Raw genomic sequence first — 17,119 nt, 5'->3', positions numbered from 1 at the left:
AAATACTAGAAGCTTTCCAATCTCTGCTAATTACTTTACATCTATATTGCCCTATTGACCTCTATTGCCCTCTCAATCTCTTCTAATTGTTTTCTCACTGCAGGAATATAATTGCTTTAAACCATCTCATAAGGCATATAAGTAGCAATACATGTTCATCAAAATGCCATTTTAATCATTCATCATTGATCCCATAAGGTTAACCAGGTCATTGAGGTACTCAAGTAAAGTGCATTCCCACATCTGGACCTATCTATTTATATTGCTATAATATGTTCCATTTTGGTGTAACATTATTCCAAATTTTCTGGGCATCCAGTAATCACTGTGTTCTTGATATTTTTAATATTGGAGGCAGTTGCTATACCTGACTGGGGAACACTTTGTGGCTGGAGAGTAGAAAGGTGTTCAGGTCTTCGCCATTCATATTGACCACCTCCTTCAAAAGGAATAGCAGCTACATTTGTGCACACAAAGCAATGGAGGAAGTCAGTCACTGTTTTAAGCCGTGACCCTCCATCAGAACTGGCTACCGTCAGCTGTGTTTGTGTTCTTCTCTCGTCAGGAGAAAAGGAAACACTCTCCATTAGTCCTACTATACTCACACTAGATGTGGACAAAAATTAGGATTCTTAATGATATTCTACTTCTTCTCAACCAGGCCTACTGGATTGAGGATTGCTTCCATGCACCCCAATTCAGTAGGCACTGATGTTCACGTGGGATCTGCAAATACCACTGCAGGTGGTACAATTGTGGTTTGATAGGACAGATTGGAGACTTCTTGGTGTTCTGTGTGCTCCTTCCACTGATCTCTGTTGGCTCCCCTTCAAGTCTGAGCAGTAATGGGCCAAGGTATCCCAAAGGTTAGTGAGAAGATTATACTTTATAAAGGAGGCTCTGAGAATATCATTGAAGCATTTAATGTGTCTTCCAGTAATCCCTTGGTCCTGATAAGATGTGAAATTGCTGTTTCAGAATCTTCTTCATTCAAATTATATAGCCTGTCCATTAGAACTGGCTGCATAGTTAGAACTTTGATGTTGTGCATGTCAGCCTGGGAGAGGATGTTGATACTGGGTTACCTCTCCGGCCAGTGATCTTAGAAAATTTTACAGAGGCAACTTGTTTGCTATCTCTCCAGTGCTTTGAGGTGTTTGCTCGAGGTAGTCCTTCCCTCAGAAGCTGGATAATCATGAATGTTCTTCAGTATCAAACTTCCAGACTCTTCTCATCTGCCTACTGCTTCCTCCTGGGTCCCCTCCTCCTTCCCTTTTTCTTACAGTCCACTCTCCTCTCCAATCAGGTTCCTTCTTCTCCAGCCCTTGACATTTCTCACTCACCTAACTTCACCTTCCAGCAAGCCTTCTTTTCCTCCCTGTATGTTTTTATTCTGGCATCTTCCCCTTCCCCCACCCCCACTCCCCAGTCCTGAAAAAGGGTTTTGGCCTGAAATATTAACATAGAAACATAGAAAACCTACAGCATAATAAAGGCCCTGCGGCCCACAAAGTTGTGCCGAATATGTCCCTACTTTAGAAATTACTAGGCTTACCTATAGCCCCTCTATTTTACTAAGCTCCATGTACCTATCTAAAAGTCTCTTAAAGGACCCTATCATATCCACCTCCACCACCGTTCCCGGCAGCCCATGCCACCACTCTCTCAGTAAAAAACTTACCCCTGACATCTCTTCTGTACCTGCTCCCCAGCACCTTAAACCTGTGTGCTCTTCTGGCAACCATTTCAGCCCTGGGATAAAGCCTCTGACTATCCACACGATCAATGCCTCTCATCATCTTGTACACCTCTGTCAGGTCACCTCTCATCCTCCGTCGCTCCAAGGAGAAAAGGCCGAGATCACTCAACCTATTCTCATAAGGCATACTCCCCAATCCAGGCAACATCCTTGTAAATCTCCTCTGCACCCTTTCTATGGCTTCCACATCATTCCTGTAGTGAGGTGACCAGAACTGAGCACACTGCTCCAAGTGGGGTCTGGTCAGGGTCCTATCTAGCTGCAACATTACCTCTCGGCTCCTAAATTCAATTCCGCGATTGATGAAGGCCAACACACCATACGCTTTCTTAACCACAGAGTCAACCTATGCAGCTGCTTTCAGCATCCTATGGACTCAGACCTCAAGATCCCTCTGATCCTCCACACTGCCAAGAGTCTTACCATTAATACCATATTCTGCCATCTTATTTGACCTACCAAAATGAACCACTTCACACTTATCTGGTTTGAACTCTATCTGCCACTTCTCAGCCCAGTTTTGCATCCTATCAATGCCCTGCTGTAACATTGACTATCTATTCATTTCCATAGATGCTGGCTGACCTGCTGAGTTCCTACAGCACCTTGTAAGTGTTAGTTCAATGCAGTTTTTTAAAAATAATTTTATGAAGTCATTAAAGTTTAGGAAGTGAAAGTGAAATGTTCGCCCCCCCACAATCTTTATTTGCATTCCCCCTCCCATCAACACTCCCACCCCATCCATCATACAGACATTAGTAAAAAATACATTCTGAAAATTTGGATCTCGTTCAAGTTTACCCCCATCAAAATTATCATTTTTGTCCCAGTTCTGTGCTGAGAGACAGCAGATAGCAACAACAAAAAATATTTTTGATCATGGCATCAGAAGTCTATTTGTGTGAAATTAGCCTAAAGAGCATCCTTGAGTATCAACAGGTTTGCAATCTATTTCGTTCAACTCTAACAATGATTACTACCTCTGCAGCCTTATCTCTATGTTAAGAACACCCATCTAATAAACACCCTCTACATCTGAATGAGTTCAGTTAATATTATTCAATTCAAAAGTCTAACACAGGTTCATAGTTCATTCCTACAAACATCAAAACTTGCTTTCTCTCTCTCTCTCTCCACTTACAGTAATTGTTCTTTTTTAATTAGTCTTAAATGCTGATGTCATTAATTACAATGCTATGGAGATTTGGTTACCATATTGTGTTTTCTTGTCTGACTTATGGAAAGCAACTTTATGGATGTCTCTAACAACAAAACCCATTTGTTCATCAGGGACAGCTTGTACTTGATTCTGAATAGTTTATTTTTGCCTCAGTTGTGTAAAATCTTCTACTAGGAAATTAGAAAACATCCATTTGCTCATCTCACAGAAGAGATTAGTTTGCTAAATGAAATCAGTTGTAAACACCTGATTACCTGGGGAAACCGCACAAGCTTCTCCACCACGACAAGGTGACAATCCACGGAGAAGATTGTCTTCATCGTCTTAAATGCACTGGAACAGCTTTTGGACGTCTCCGAACAAGAGTCTTTCACGATCGTGACTCCGAACAGACACCAAAATGTTAGTGTACAAAGCAGTGGTGATCCCAATGCTCCTGTATGCATCAGAAACCTGGACAACATACTGACGACATCTGAAGGCTCTTGAAAAGTTCCATCAACGCTATCTTCAAAACATCTTAAATATCAGCTGGGAAGATAGAAGAACCAACATCAGTGTGCTAAATGAAGCAAAACCAACAAGCATTGAAGCCTACGGCTCAAGAACCAAATAAGATGGAGTGGTCGTGCTGTTTGGATGAAAGACGAACATCTGCCGAAACAAATCTTCTACTCCCAGCTTAAAGAAGGCAAACATAAGAGAGGCGGACAACGGAAGAGATTCAAAGACATCTTAAAAGCCAACATGAAGAAACGTAACATCAATATCAACAATCGGGAAACCAATGCCAAGGACAGGAAACTCTGGCAAGCCATCACCCGAGAAGGAACAGCAACTTTCAAAGCCAACAGATGTGCAGAATTAGAAGAAAAGAGAAGAAAATGGAAAAAGAGGCAGCAATAACCAAAGCCCGATCTGCCATCTGGAACCAACTGTGCTGAATGCAGAAGAACTTTCAAAGCCAAGATTGGGCTCCTAAGCCACTTGAGAACCCACAAATAGATCAACAGAATGAAGAGCATCATCCTCGGCCTCGAGGGATAGCCACAATGATGTGGGGAAAACTGAATGGCCTCAAAACCTAATAGTAGTGAGTAGTTTCTCACCCCCAAGTTACAAGTGGAGCTTAGGAGAGACAATGGCGCCTAATGCTGACACCTTTACTTGCATCTTTGGAAACAGCTCTATTTCTATATTTAATATCTCTATTTTTCCCTTTCAGGATTCCTTTGAAGACTCTGACCTGGAGAACACACTGACTTCAGTTCTTTGAGGAATGGGACCCACTCTCAGGTCTCATGACTGGCCGTTATTTGATATGCCAATTCACGGCCTAGAACAGGGGTGGGCAAACTTTTTGACTTGTGGGCCACAAAGGGTTCTAAAATTTGACAGGGGGGCCAGACCAGGAGCAGATGGACGGAGTGTTTTGGTAATACACCTATTAAGAGAAAATAAAATATCATGGGATATGTAGAAAACATGTGCTTTAATTTCAATTGAAAATGAACAAATGCATTACAACAAAATTTCTGTCTTTGAAGTCCCATGGTATTTAGTTATTTATTGAAATGACTTTCTAGGCACTGAAAATTAAATGAATAAAATACAGCTTTTTTTAATAGTAACAGTTATTATTTTAAAGCACTGAAAATTCTGTTATCCTTCAAGATATTATCATCATCACTCTCCTCCTGACTGTCTTTATTTCAAAAACGGTAGGAGATGCAGGTCTACTTGTCCTGCTCCTTCTTATTCAATTGTCCCCTGTGCCAAAACTCAACGACCAGCACAAAGACAGAACAATGACAGCGCGCCAGTATGCGGAGCGCCTTATTTGATCTGGAGCGCATTTTTTATTTTGAGAACGTACGTGCACCTGCGCACTCACTACTCATGTCCATCACTTAGCAGAAATGACATGTAACATGTAAGGCTCATTGAAAAAAAATATTTTCAAATGCATTTTTTACATAACACAACAAAGAAACTTATTTTTAATTTCAATGGGAACAGTGTTGCTGGTCTCCCTTTTTAGCCAGCGCATCAAAGTCTGGATTTAGTTTTGTTGTGGCGATTCTCAGGATGGATCTGAGGTGTTGGTCAGTTAACTTGGATCTGTGGCTGGCTTTGTTGATGTTCATGACGCTGAACGCCTGTTCACACAAATAGGTCGAGCCGAACAAAGAGTAAAGCACAAATGTGGAGTAATACGCTGCAACTCAACAAAGGTCAATGTATATAGAGTGCGTCATCCACTGGGAAAATGCCAGAATTGCGGGGAAAAACCGTTAACAAGGTTTATTAATATAATTTCATCAAGTTCTGCGGGCCGGATTAAAAAGCTTAACGGGCCGCATATGGCCCGCGGGCCGTAGTTTGCCCATGCCTGGCCTAGAAGATTAGCTCACCTTCAGAGTTCCGAGATTTCGTAGCTCTGGAAGTGGGCGGACTCGAGGTCGGTGCCTCAGCAGGAAATCAATGTGTCATGGGAGACAGAAGATCTCTTAAAGTATATCACCAAATATATTGTTCCACTAAATGTTATGGTCAATAGGTTCAAAAAGTACATTTAATGTCAGAGAAATGTATACATCCTGAAATTCTTTTTCTTTGCAAACATCCACAAAAACAGAGTGCCCCAAAGAATGCATGACATTTAAAACATTAGAACCCCAAAGCCACCTCAGCTCCCCCTCCCATGCACAAGCAGCAGTGATATAACAATTCCCCACACCCCCACCAGAAAAAAAAGCAATCAGCGCCCTCCACCAAGCACTCAAGCGTATAGCAAAGCACCAATAGAGACACATATTTGCAGTACCCCAAAAACTACTCGTTCACCCGGTGATTCAACATACCACAGGCTCTCTTTCTCTCTAAAAAGGGAAAAAGAGGTGTCCCTGTTGCACAGCAAGAGGGGAGACATAACAAACAACTTTTATCTGAAGCAGAAATCTTCATTTGAGGGTCTCTGCCACAATCTTGGTATGTCAATAACAACCCCATATGTGATCAGGGGTAATGTAATTGGTTATTTCAAGCAGAATTTCTTCAAAATTCTTCAATCAAAAGTTGGAATTATAAAATTGCAGGTGAATAATTTACAGTGGCAGCTGTACATCTCACAAGAATGCACTAACAGTGAAGGAGACTTCCAGTTATCACTCAATTTGTCCATCTGCACCCACCACCATTATTCCACTCTTATCACACTGTCCCACCATGATCATAACCATGATCTCAAGCCAACTTGCTCACTGCCAGCCCTCATCTATGTTGCTTCACGTTCCCTCCTACCTCTCCCAGCCGCCAGTAGGAATTGACCTCAGGGCCAGTGACACAACGGCAGCAAATGTTTTCTCACTATTTCTTCACAGATCTCTACTGCCACAGAAACAATGATCCTTTTTTTTCACACACATCTCCTTGAGGAATATAGATATGGTCTTTACATCCTATAAAACCTTTCAGTCTGAGTGTTATATGAGGAAGAAGGAGTGAAGTTTACACAAAATAAAATCTGGGCAGCTTATGCTTTCTTTATAAATATACTAGATATTGGATGGAGATTAGTAGTTGGTGTAATGGATAGCGGAATGGCAATGGAGGCATTTGTTTCATGATCCTGTGCCCACTCTGTTTTGTGTTCAGTCAGTGCTAAGTTTTCCTCAAGTCACAAGCTAATTCTCCAGCAGTTGCCTTGGATTCTACCAATCACACTGAACACAAGTAATCTCAATGGTCACATTTTGGCAGCATCTCTCGCTACAGCCTCTCTCTCTCTCGACTTGTTCTACTGGAGCAGTTATCAACAGGAGAGCTGAGGGTAAAGAAAGAGTATAAACTTACAGCAGTCCCAGCCAGGGAGTAAATTTTCCAGCTTCAAATACCATGCACCTCTGCTCCATCCATCAAAAGTTGAATTCCCTGGTGGCCAACCTTTTTAATTCCAGTTACAATTCTGTTCCAACACATTGGTCCATGGCCTCCTGTTCTGCCATGATGAAGCCATTCTCATGGTGGAGGAGCAATGCCTTTTATTCCAACTGTGTAGCATCCAACCTGATGGCATAAATATTGATTTCTCCTTCTGGTAGATTTTTAAAATATTTTTTCCTCCCTCTTTCCACTACCTCCATTCACCACTCTTACCTCTTCTCACACCTGCCTATCACTGTCCTCTAGTGCCTCTCCTTCTTCCCTTTCTCCCATGGTCCACACGCCTCTCCTGTCAAATTCCTTCCTCTCCAGTCCTTTGCCTTTCCCACCCATCTGGCTTCACCTATCACCTTCTAGCAAGTCCTCCTTCCCCTCCCCCCAACCTTTCTATTCTGGCATCTTTTCCCTTCCTTTCTAGTCCTGATGAAGGGTCTCAGCCCGAAACTTCAACGGTTATTCATTTTCATAAATGCTGCTCAACCTAATGAGTTTCTTCAGCATTTTGTGTGTGTTGTTCTCGATCTCCAACATCTGCAGAATCTCTTGAATTCAGATATCAAAGTTTTTTGAGAAAAAGTGAATCACCAATTACTAAGTACGTAGTAATGCTGAAACAGGTAAGCCATTGATGTAATCTGCAGTGCTGCAAACAGAAGTCTGAAAAGGAGAGCTTTCTTTACGAGAAATAGTTAGCTAAATCAATATTTCTTGTTTAACTTCTCTTATTCAGCTGTGGATCTTTGTAAAACATTAATGCCACTTTACCACAAAGCTGCCCACACCGAGATTCTATATCATTAAATAAATTGAGGAAAATTTGGCCACCACAGTGACACTATTACATGTGTTGTGCGTCGGAGTTCAATTTGAGCATCCTCTGTAAGGAGTTCGTTCCTCCCTGTGGAATGCGTGTGATTCCTCCAGGTGCTCCAGTTTCCTCCCACAGTCCAAAGATGTGCGGAGCAACCTCTTAGAACAGAGATGAGGAGGAATTTCTTTAGTCAGAGACTGGTGAATCTGTGGAATGTGTTGCCATAAGCAGCTGTGGAAGCCAAGTCTTTATGTATATTTAAGGCAGAGGTTGATACATTCCTGATTGGTCAGGGTATGAAGGGATCCAGGAAGAAGGCAGGAGTTTGGGGCTGAGAGGGAAAATGGATCAGCCATGATGAAATGGCAGAGCAGATTCGATAGGCCAAATGGCCTAATTCTGCTAGGAAGTCTTGTGGTCTTCTGGTCCTCTGGTTAATTGGTCATTGTAAATTGTCCCGTGATTAGGCTAGGGTTAAATCAGGGTTGTTGAGTGGCACAACTGAAAAGGCTGGAAAGGCCTATTCCACACGGTATCTAAATAAATTTAAAAAATTAAACTCTCAAGGGTCATTCCTTAATCCCCCAACAGAGTTAATTTGCCACATCAAATTATCTGTGTCCTCAATCTATCTGGATTAATCTATTTGGATAAATGAAGCTGTTTAACTAGATTTTCAGTGACTCTTGCTAAAGCAAAAAATGACATCATGTTGATTGCTTTTGATTGGATACTCCCCCACAAAATCTACAATTATCTGGAACAAGGGATTTTATTCTTCACAACATTAGACTAAGTATCTACCAGCCTTGGCTCAAAGTTATCACACAGGAGAGAGAGCTCATCCTGTTTCCACAGTAATACTGCTGTTTGCTTCCTTCCCCCTCACACTTAAACGCCTGATATTTGAAAAGTCACTATCACTTGGCAGCTTTCATTTGTGAGATTTGTTCAAAAAGGCAATTTCTCTCTTTCTGGTATGGACATTTTATCAGCAGGTCAACAAAGGAGGAGTATAAAACTAATAGAAAGGCTTTGTGTTTATTTCATAAGGAGACATTCCTGGAGCTGAGAGTGTCCCAGTTTCAAAGAGTCTCTTCAGCTGCGAAAGATTTCTCAGTACAATTAGGAAGTCTGCAATGCGACCAATTCTGAAGGTCAGTTCCAGCAATTTCTTTACCAGCAGGTAATGAGATTTTTACAAATATAGACATTTAACATAATTAAAGTAGAATAAAAAGAATATTTTGTAATTGGCAGTCATAAATTGGATTCTCTGTCATTTGTTTAGAAAATAAGTCTCTCTCTCTCTCTCCCTCTCTCTCCCTCCCTCCCCCTCTCCTTCTATCTCCCCTCCCTCTCTCTCTCTCTCCCCTTCCCCTCTCTCTCCCTCCTTTCTCTCTTCCATTTGTCTGTTTGCTCTCCTTTCTCCCTCACCTCTCTCCTCTTATTTTTCCTCGTTCCTTGATCCTCACTTAAATATGATGAGCTGGGTTAGGATGAACCCACAATGTGGATGCTGCTGTATGTTTCTGCATGGCCCTGCGCATACCTGTACTTGTGCACACGGCTATAAACTCATCTTTGACATTGACAGACATGTGGTACTGGCTTGAATGACCTTCGGTGTGCGAACACACAAAATAGTGAAACCATTCGCAGTACAGATCTACCTCTGCACTCTGAGGAAGAGCAAAGCAATGGGATTACTGTCAATCATCCATCAGGAAGCAGATAATGTTGGCTAACCTCCAACCAGATGCAGCCTGAAACTCTCCACCCAAGATGGAGGAGGTTTATTCCATACCATATGATATAGGAGCAGAATAAGGTCATATGGCCAATTGAGTCCACTCTCTTTATTTCATCATAGCTGATCCAATTTTCCTCTCAGCCCTAATCTCCTGTCTTTACCCCATATCCTTTCATGTCCTGACCAATCAAGAATTTACCAACCTCTTCCTTAAAATGCATAGAGACATTTGTCTCCACTTCCTGAGGCAGTGATGGGCAGCATTACAGGCTGCTAACATTGCCTGGAGCACCAAGAGGTCATCATAGGCATTTACATATGAAAAGTTAAGTGGGGTGAAGATCCAGGTGGCTCAATTACTAATTGCAGTAGAAATAGCACCCAGTTTAGCTGAATAAAAAAGTTGTTTTTTTCCTTTTAAACATATGGGAAACTGAGATTAAACATGAAATTATTTACTTTCAGCATATAGACACATGCAATAAGAATTAGTTAGTGAATTGCTCAAGTCAAGTCAAGTTTATTGTCATTTAACTATATACATGTATACCATCAAATGAGACATTTCTCCAGACCAGGTTGTAAAGTTCAGTAGTACACATAACCCACATATAACACAATAACTTATGAAAGTTAGGATAAAATCTACAGTAAAGTGCATAAATTAAATACTGTAAGGTACAGAACAGATTAACCAGTGACTCTTGGAATGCAATGTGGCAGGGAGTTCAGAAGCCGAAATGGTCTGAGGGAAGAAACTGTTTCCCATCCTGACCATTCTTGGTTTTTTTTTGCATCAGAGTCTTCTGCCTGATGGTAGAAAGTCAAAGAGGATGCTGGATGGATTGGTGGGATCTTTAGTAATACTAAGAACCCTGTGTACACAGTGCTCCTGATAAATATCCTTGATGTATGGTAGGGAGATGCCTATAATCTTCACAGCTATACTCACAGTCTTTTGTGGGGACTTCTGGTCCATTGCCCAGCTGCTCCCATACCAGATGGAGATGCAACTCAAACTTTTCCCCAATCCGTCCTGCACCAACCCCTATAAAACTGCCATCTTCTGTATCTATACAAGTTCTGTGCCCCTGCCTAAAAGTTTATCATCTTCCTTCAGATGTCCCGTCAGTCTCTCTCAGTTAAATAAAAAATTATCTCTTTCTCTTCACTGATGTCGCTACCATTATTCAAAAGTCATCTTATAAAATAACTTTTCTCTCTACTCGTTTTCTCTACAAGCTCCTTCCCAACTCTGCACAACTGGATTAACGAGTTTTGTTACACTTATGACATCTCTATCAGTTAAGTAGCTCATTATGGTAGTATGTTATTTGAAATAACAAGGAATTGAGACAGATTGACATTAGGAAAGAAACTGTGATGAGTAGACTGGTAGGACTGAAGGCTAATAAATCCCCAGGTCCGGATGGTCTGCATCTGAGGGTTCTAAAAGAGGTGGCTCAGGAAATTGCGGATGCATTGGTAATCATTTTCCAAAGTTCCTTAGATTCAGGATCAGTTCCTGAAGATTGGAGAGTGGCTAATGTTGTCCCACTTTTCAAGAAGGGAGGGAAGGAGAAAACGGAGAACTATCGCCCTGTTAGCCTAACGTCAGTCGTGGGGAAGATGCTTGAGTCCATTATTAAGGACGAAATAGTGGCACATCTAGATGGCAGAAATAGGATTAGGCCGAGCCAGCATGGATTTACCAAGGGCAAATCATGCTTGACTAATCTGTTGGAGTTTTTTGAGGGTGTAACAAGGATGTTAGACGAGGATAAGCCAGTAGATGTTGTGTACCTAGATTTTCAGAAGGCATTCGATAAGGTGCCACATAGGAGATTGGTGAGTAAAATCAGAGCTCATGGCATTGGGGGCAGGGTTTCAACATGGATAGAAAACTGGCTGGCAGATAGAAAGCAAAGGGTAGCAGTGAATGGGTGTTTCTCGGACTGGCTGGAGGTGACTAGTGGGGTACCACAGGGCTCTGTATTGGGACCACAGCTCTTTACGATTTATGTCAATGATTTAGATGAGGGCATTGAAAACTATATCAGCAAGTTTGCTGACGATACTAAACTGGGTGGCAGTGTGACATGCGAAGAGGACGTTAGGAGAATACAGGGAGACTTGGATAGGCTGAGTGAGTGGGCAGATACTTGGCAGATGTCATTCAATGTGAATAAATGTGAAGTTATCCACTTTGGAAGCTGGAACAAGAGGGCAGAGTATTGTCTGAACGGTGTCGAGTTAGGTAAGGGAGAAATGCAAAGAGACCTAGGAGTCCTAGTTCACCAGTCAATGAAGGTGAATGAGCAAGTGCAACAGGCAGTGAAGAGGGCAAATGGAATGTTGGCCTTTGTTACAAGGGGAATTGAATACAAGAGCAAGGATGTTCTTTTGCATTTGTACAGGGCCCTGGTGAGACCACACCTGGAATATTGTGTACAGTTTTGGTCTCCAGGTTTAAGAAAGGACATTCTGGCAATTGAGGAAGTGCAGCGTAGATTCACTAGGTTGATTCCTGGGATGGCAGGGCTGTCTTACGCAGAGAGATTGGAGAGATTGGGCTTGTACACGCTGGAATTGAGGAGATTGAGAGGGGATCTGATTGAAACGTTTAAGATAATTAAAGGATTTGATAGGATTGAGGCAGGAAATATGTTCCAGATGTTGGGAGAGTCCAGTACCAGAGGGCATGGATTGAGAATAAGAGGTCAGTTATTTAAAACAGAGTTGAGGAAGAGCTTCTTCTCCCAGAGAGTTGTGGAGGTGTGGAATGCACTGCCTCAGAAGATGGTGGAGGCCAATTCTCTGGATGCTTTCAAGAAGGAGCTGGATAGATATCTGATGGATAGGGGAATCAAGGGATATGGGGACAAGGCAGGGACTGGGTATTGATAGTGAATGATCAGCCATGATCTCAGAATGGAGGTGCAGACTCGAGGGGCCGAATGGTCTACTTCTGCACCTATTGTCTATTGTCTATTGTCTATTGAAATATGTTATGATTTAATGCTACATTTTTATGGCATTAAAGTACATTCCTAAAAGAAACTTTTTTGAGAGGAACTTAATCTTATTTCAGAAAACTGTAATTTGCCTCAAGTTTAAAATGAAAAGAAGAATGTCAAAACTTGGGTTGTTTACGAGATATGTAGTAACAGTATGTGCAGATTTGTTATCCAGTTTTCTTGTCATAATATATATTGCTATTTTTGGGATATATTCAATGTAAACAGCTTTGCAAAGCCACATTTAAAGGCTGGAAAATCTGTGGGATAAGATTTGTTCTTAATCTTTTTGGAATTATTAAGGAAAATATTTACTCAGTATAGCTGTGCAACATTATGCTTGGAACATAATTTCTATAAACTCTCATATTGCTTTCAAAGAATCAGTTTTTAAAGCTGAGCTTATTTAAATACTTGTGTTTTATCCAAAGTGAAACATAATTAATGAACATGAAAAATGATACTAATTTGCAAAGGGTAGCCACTTTGCTAGATTAATAATAATCATTGCATCGGGTAGTTATCATTGAGAGAGATTCTGATTGTGTGAAAGCGCATGCATGGAAACATTGTAATCATTGGTAGGTGTCCGGTGTTGCTATTTATCTCCTATAACTCCTTGATGGCTGATGGGACCATTGTATCTGGCAACCATACGTTCATATTCACAAATGACATTATTTCTCTGCTCCCACTTAGGATTTGCAATCCAGCGAAACTATCAACAAATGGCATCACAGAATCTCACAGCAGCTCCTGCCACTTGGATCATGCACTTAAATACAAAAAAATCAAAGGCTGCGTCGGTGATGCCATGTTCCTTTGTTATTTTGAAATCTACATAGACACTATTATCACAGAATCACACTTTGATATGAACTCCAACTTTATATACAGAGTAATTATTGCAAAGGTTGATGGAGATGTAAAGACTTGCTGAATGAAGTATAATTCGAGGACCGAAAGATGCTGCAGACGGTTGTAAATTTAGTCAGCTCCATCTTGGGTACGAGCCTACAAAGCACCCAGGACATCTTCAAGGAGCGGTGAATCAGATAGGCAGTGTCCATTATTAAGGACCTCCAGCACCCAGGGTATGCCCTTTTCTCACTGTTACCATCAGGTAGGAGGTACAGAAGCCTGAAGGCACACTCTCAGCGATTCAGGAACAGCTTCTTCCCCTCTGCCATCCGATTCCTAAATGGACATTGAAACCGTGAACACTACCTCACTTTTTTTATATATATATTATTTCTGCTTTTTGCATGATTTTTAATCTACTCTATATATGTATACTGTAATTGATATACTTATTTATTTATTATCATGATTTTTTTTTCCTCTTCTTCCACATTATGTTTTGCATTGAACTGCTGCTGCTATATCAACAAATTTCATGACACATGCCGGTGATATTAAACCTGATTCTACTTCTGAGTGTTAATTGTGTACTGAAGATTAATTCTGTCTGGAAAGCTCTCTAGTCCTGAAAACTAAATTCACATTTAAAGCATCAATTTCTCAAATTAGATTTCGAAGTTCTGTAATTTTTAACAGAATACAATTTGTTTTGATGCTTTAGCTTGCATGTTAATCCCACATGCATGCTTTAAGCTTAATTTCATTTTCTGTCAACTGATTAAAAGTTTAATTTATAATCCATTCTTTTTTAAATCCTGGTTAGTTTATTGTGAGAATGCTTCCTTCATACTGTCAGTTTCATTAAATGATTGGCAGAAATGCAAGCAGTCAGAACAGTAATTCCACAGCCTTCTGACCAATTTTGAATGTATGGTATTACACTGGGTTTGTAACTTATCCACAATATGGATGGCCTGAGTATCAGCTGGCAGCTCGTCAGCTGTTCACACTACCCTGCCTAGCAACACTTCACACAAAGAGTAGTAGAAAAACTAGACTTCAGTTTAACCTTCTCAAAGTTGCTGAGATGTGGTCGAAAGGATATTTCAAGGCTGTGAGGAAAGGAAGTGAAGAGCGAGAGAGGCAAGCTAGGAGTCAGAGTTATGACACAGAGCAGTTTACAAATTGACCAACTGAACCATTTCAAGGGGACAAAATCCTCAGCATCAGTGTTGGATTATGTGTCCACTAACATGGAGCCAATGGGAAGGAAATTGTACATAGCTTACAGGTCAAGTTGTACTTACAGAAGGTTTTACAGATGTAAGCATATACAGAGGTGAAATTCATGGTCACTTAGGGACACTTCACATTATAACTTGCCTGAACCATCCACACACCATGTGAAGCCATTTTCTGATCTACATTTTCATTTCATGGTGATTCAAGCTCCTTAAGAATTTCAGAATTCATCACATGAAGGGTAGATGTTCTTCAGGATGGACCCATGCAAATTAAATGCATTGACATCGTTTATTATCACAAAACCTTCTCAGATCAGCAAGAGAAGAAGCTAAAAAGGTACAGGAATACAACTTATGTGTATCCATTGATCTACAAAAGCAGTGTGGCTGAATAAGCAGGAGAAAGACACGTATTCCAGAATATAGAGATTATATTAACTAGTTCTGAATGGAAACAATGTTACTATCTAACAAATAGTGGCAATTCTTCTAAAATTAGGCAGCACTGGTGAAACATTATATTCTGTTAATCAATCGTTCCAGAAATGCTACTGAGTGACACAGAGATTAACCCCAGCTCTCTGAATATCTGTAATAACACATGGCATAACTAAAGTCAGAAAGTGGCAGAGAAGACAAAATTATGTTTGACATTCTTTGTCCTGACCTTTCAATACCCTCCAAATTCCGGGGATTTGGTGTTTCAAAAGCAATTAAAGTAGAATTTGCTGATCCGTGAAGGATTTAACTGTAGGAGGCCCTATCAGTCTCTTCACACTTCTCTTGTCATTCTCATGGAAATTGTAATAGTAGATTTGCATGTCTGTGTTGTTTCCTAATGTCAAAAGGTATTTGAAATTCAATCTTTTATAAGAAATGAAATAACTGCTATGTCAGGCTCAACACTGCAATCCCTTCAGTTGAGAGTTGTAATATTTCATTCCTATAGTTAATAGTCTGGAAACAAACAAGGTTTTTTAAAAGTTGCACTGTCCTCATCTCTGGAATAACTTTGACTCACATGCTGATTGGATTTACATACATCAAAATATTTCACAAATACCCATCAACTGAAGCAAGTTATCAGATTAATTAGAGCTTGGCCTCTCTCCAGTTACAGCTTCTGGATACATTTGTATATTCCTGTTATCTCCAATGTTGTCTTCTCTCTCTCTCTCTCTCTCTCTCTCTCTCTCTCTCTCTCTCTCTCTCTCTCTCTCTCTCTCTCTCTCTCTCTTTCTCTCTCCCTCTCTCTCTCTCCCCCCCCCTCTCTCTCTCTCTCTCCCTCCCTCTCTCTCTCTCTCTCTCCCTCTCTCTCTCCCTCTCTCTCTCTCTCTCTCCCCCCTCTCCCTCTCCCTCTCTCCCCCTCTCTCCCTCTCTCCCTCTCTCCCTCTCTCCTCTCCCCCTCTCCCCCTCTCCCCCTCTCCCCCTCTCTCCCTCTTTCTATCTGCCCCTTCTGGTTCCCTGATGTCAACATCCCTGAAGATCTATCCTGGGCCCAATATATTGATGCTATTACAAACAAGGCATGATAGCAGCTACATTTCATTAGGACTTTGAGGACAATTGGAATACCACCACAGAAACTCAGAATTTCTACAGATGTACCACGGAGACCATTATAACTGATTGCATCAGTGTCCGGTATGAAACAGCCACAGGAGAAAGCTGCAAAAAGATGTGAACTCTGCCAGCTCCATCATGCGCATTAACCTCCCCAGCACTGAGGACACCTTCAAAAGGCGATGCATTAAAAAAGCAGAGCGTTAATCTTTAAGTTCCCCACATCACCTCTTCTCATTGCTGCCATCAAAAAGGAGATGAGGAGCCTGAAGACACACACTCAACTTTTCAGGAACAGCTTCTTCCCCTCCACCGTCAGATTTCTGAATGGACAACGAACCCATGGACACTTCCTCAGTATTTTATCCTCGCTTTTGGCGCTACTTTTTAAATCTAACTTCCTTTTTTGTATATACAGCACCGAAGTCTTAGGCAGCTGAGATTTTTTTAATAGGGTTTCATGACATCCACAGAGACTCAACAGTGCCCTGATCTAAACACTATCAAGGCTGTCTGAAACTACCTGAAGAGACAGAAGCAAGCAAGACAGGCAAAGTCTCAAGAACAGTTCTCCAATATTCTTGGAACAACCTACTAGCAGATTTTCTTATAAAACTGCACGACAGTGTACCAAAGAGAACTGATGCAGTTTTAAAGGGAAAGGGTGGTCACACCAAATATTGATTTGATTTACTGTTTACTACTACTACTCTTTGTAATTCTTTTTGATGTTTAGAAATTTTTCATTTCATTATTTTTGAAAACATCTTTGCTTTACTGGATTATTTTTAACATGTGCTGAAGACTTTTGCGCTGTACTGTAGTTCTTATTGTAATTTATATTATTTATTATGACATATTGCAATGTACAGCTGCAGCATAACAACAAATTTCACAACATATGCCAGTAATATTATACATAATTCTGATTCATTCCCAGAATCATTCTCATGCACCTCCTCTGACCCGCTCAAATGCCAGTGTAT

The sequence above is a fragment of the Hypanus sabinus genome, chromosome 6 (assembly GCF_030144855.1).
Source record: "Hypanus sabinus isolate sHypSab1 chromosome 6, sHypSab1.hap1, whole genome shotgun sequence".
Taxonomy (NCBI): domain Eukaryota; kingdom Metazoa; phylum Chordata; class Chondrichthyes; order Myliobatiformes; family Dasyatidae; genus Hypanus; species Hypanus sabinus.
Note: the sequence above shows the minus strand (reverse complement) of the source record.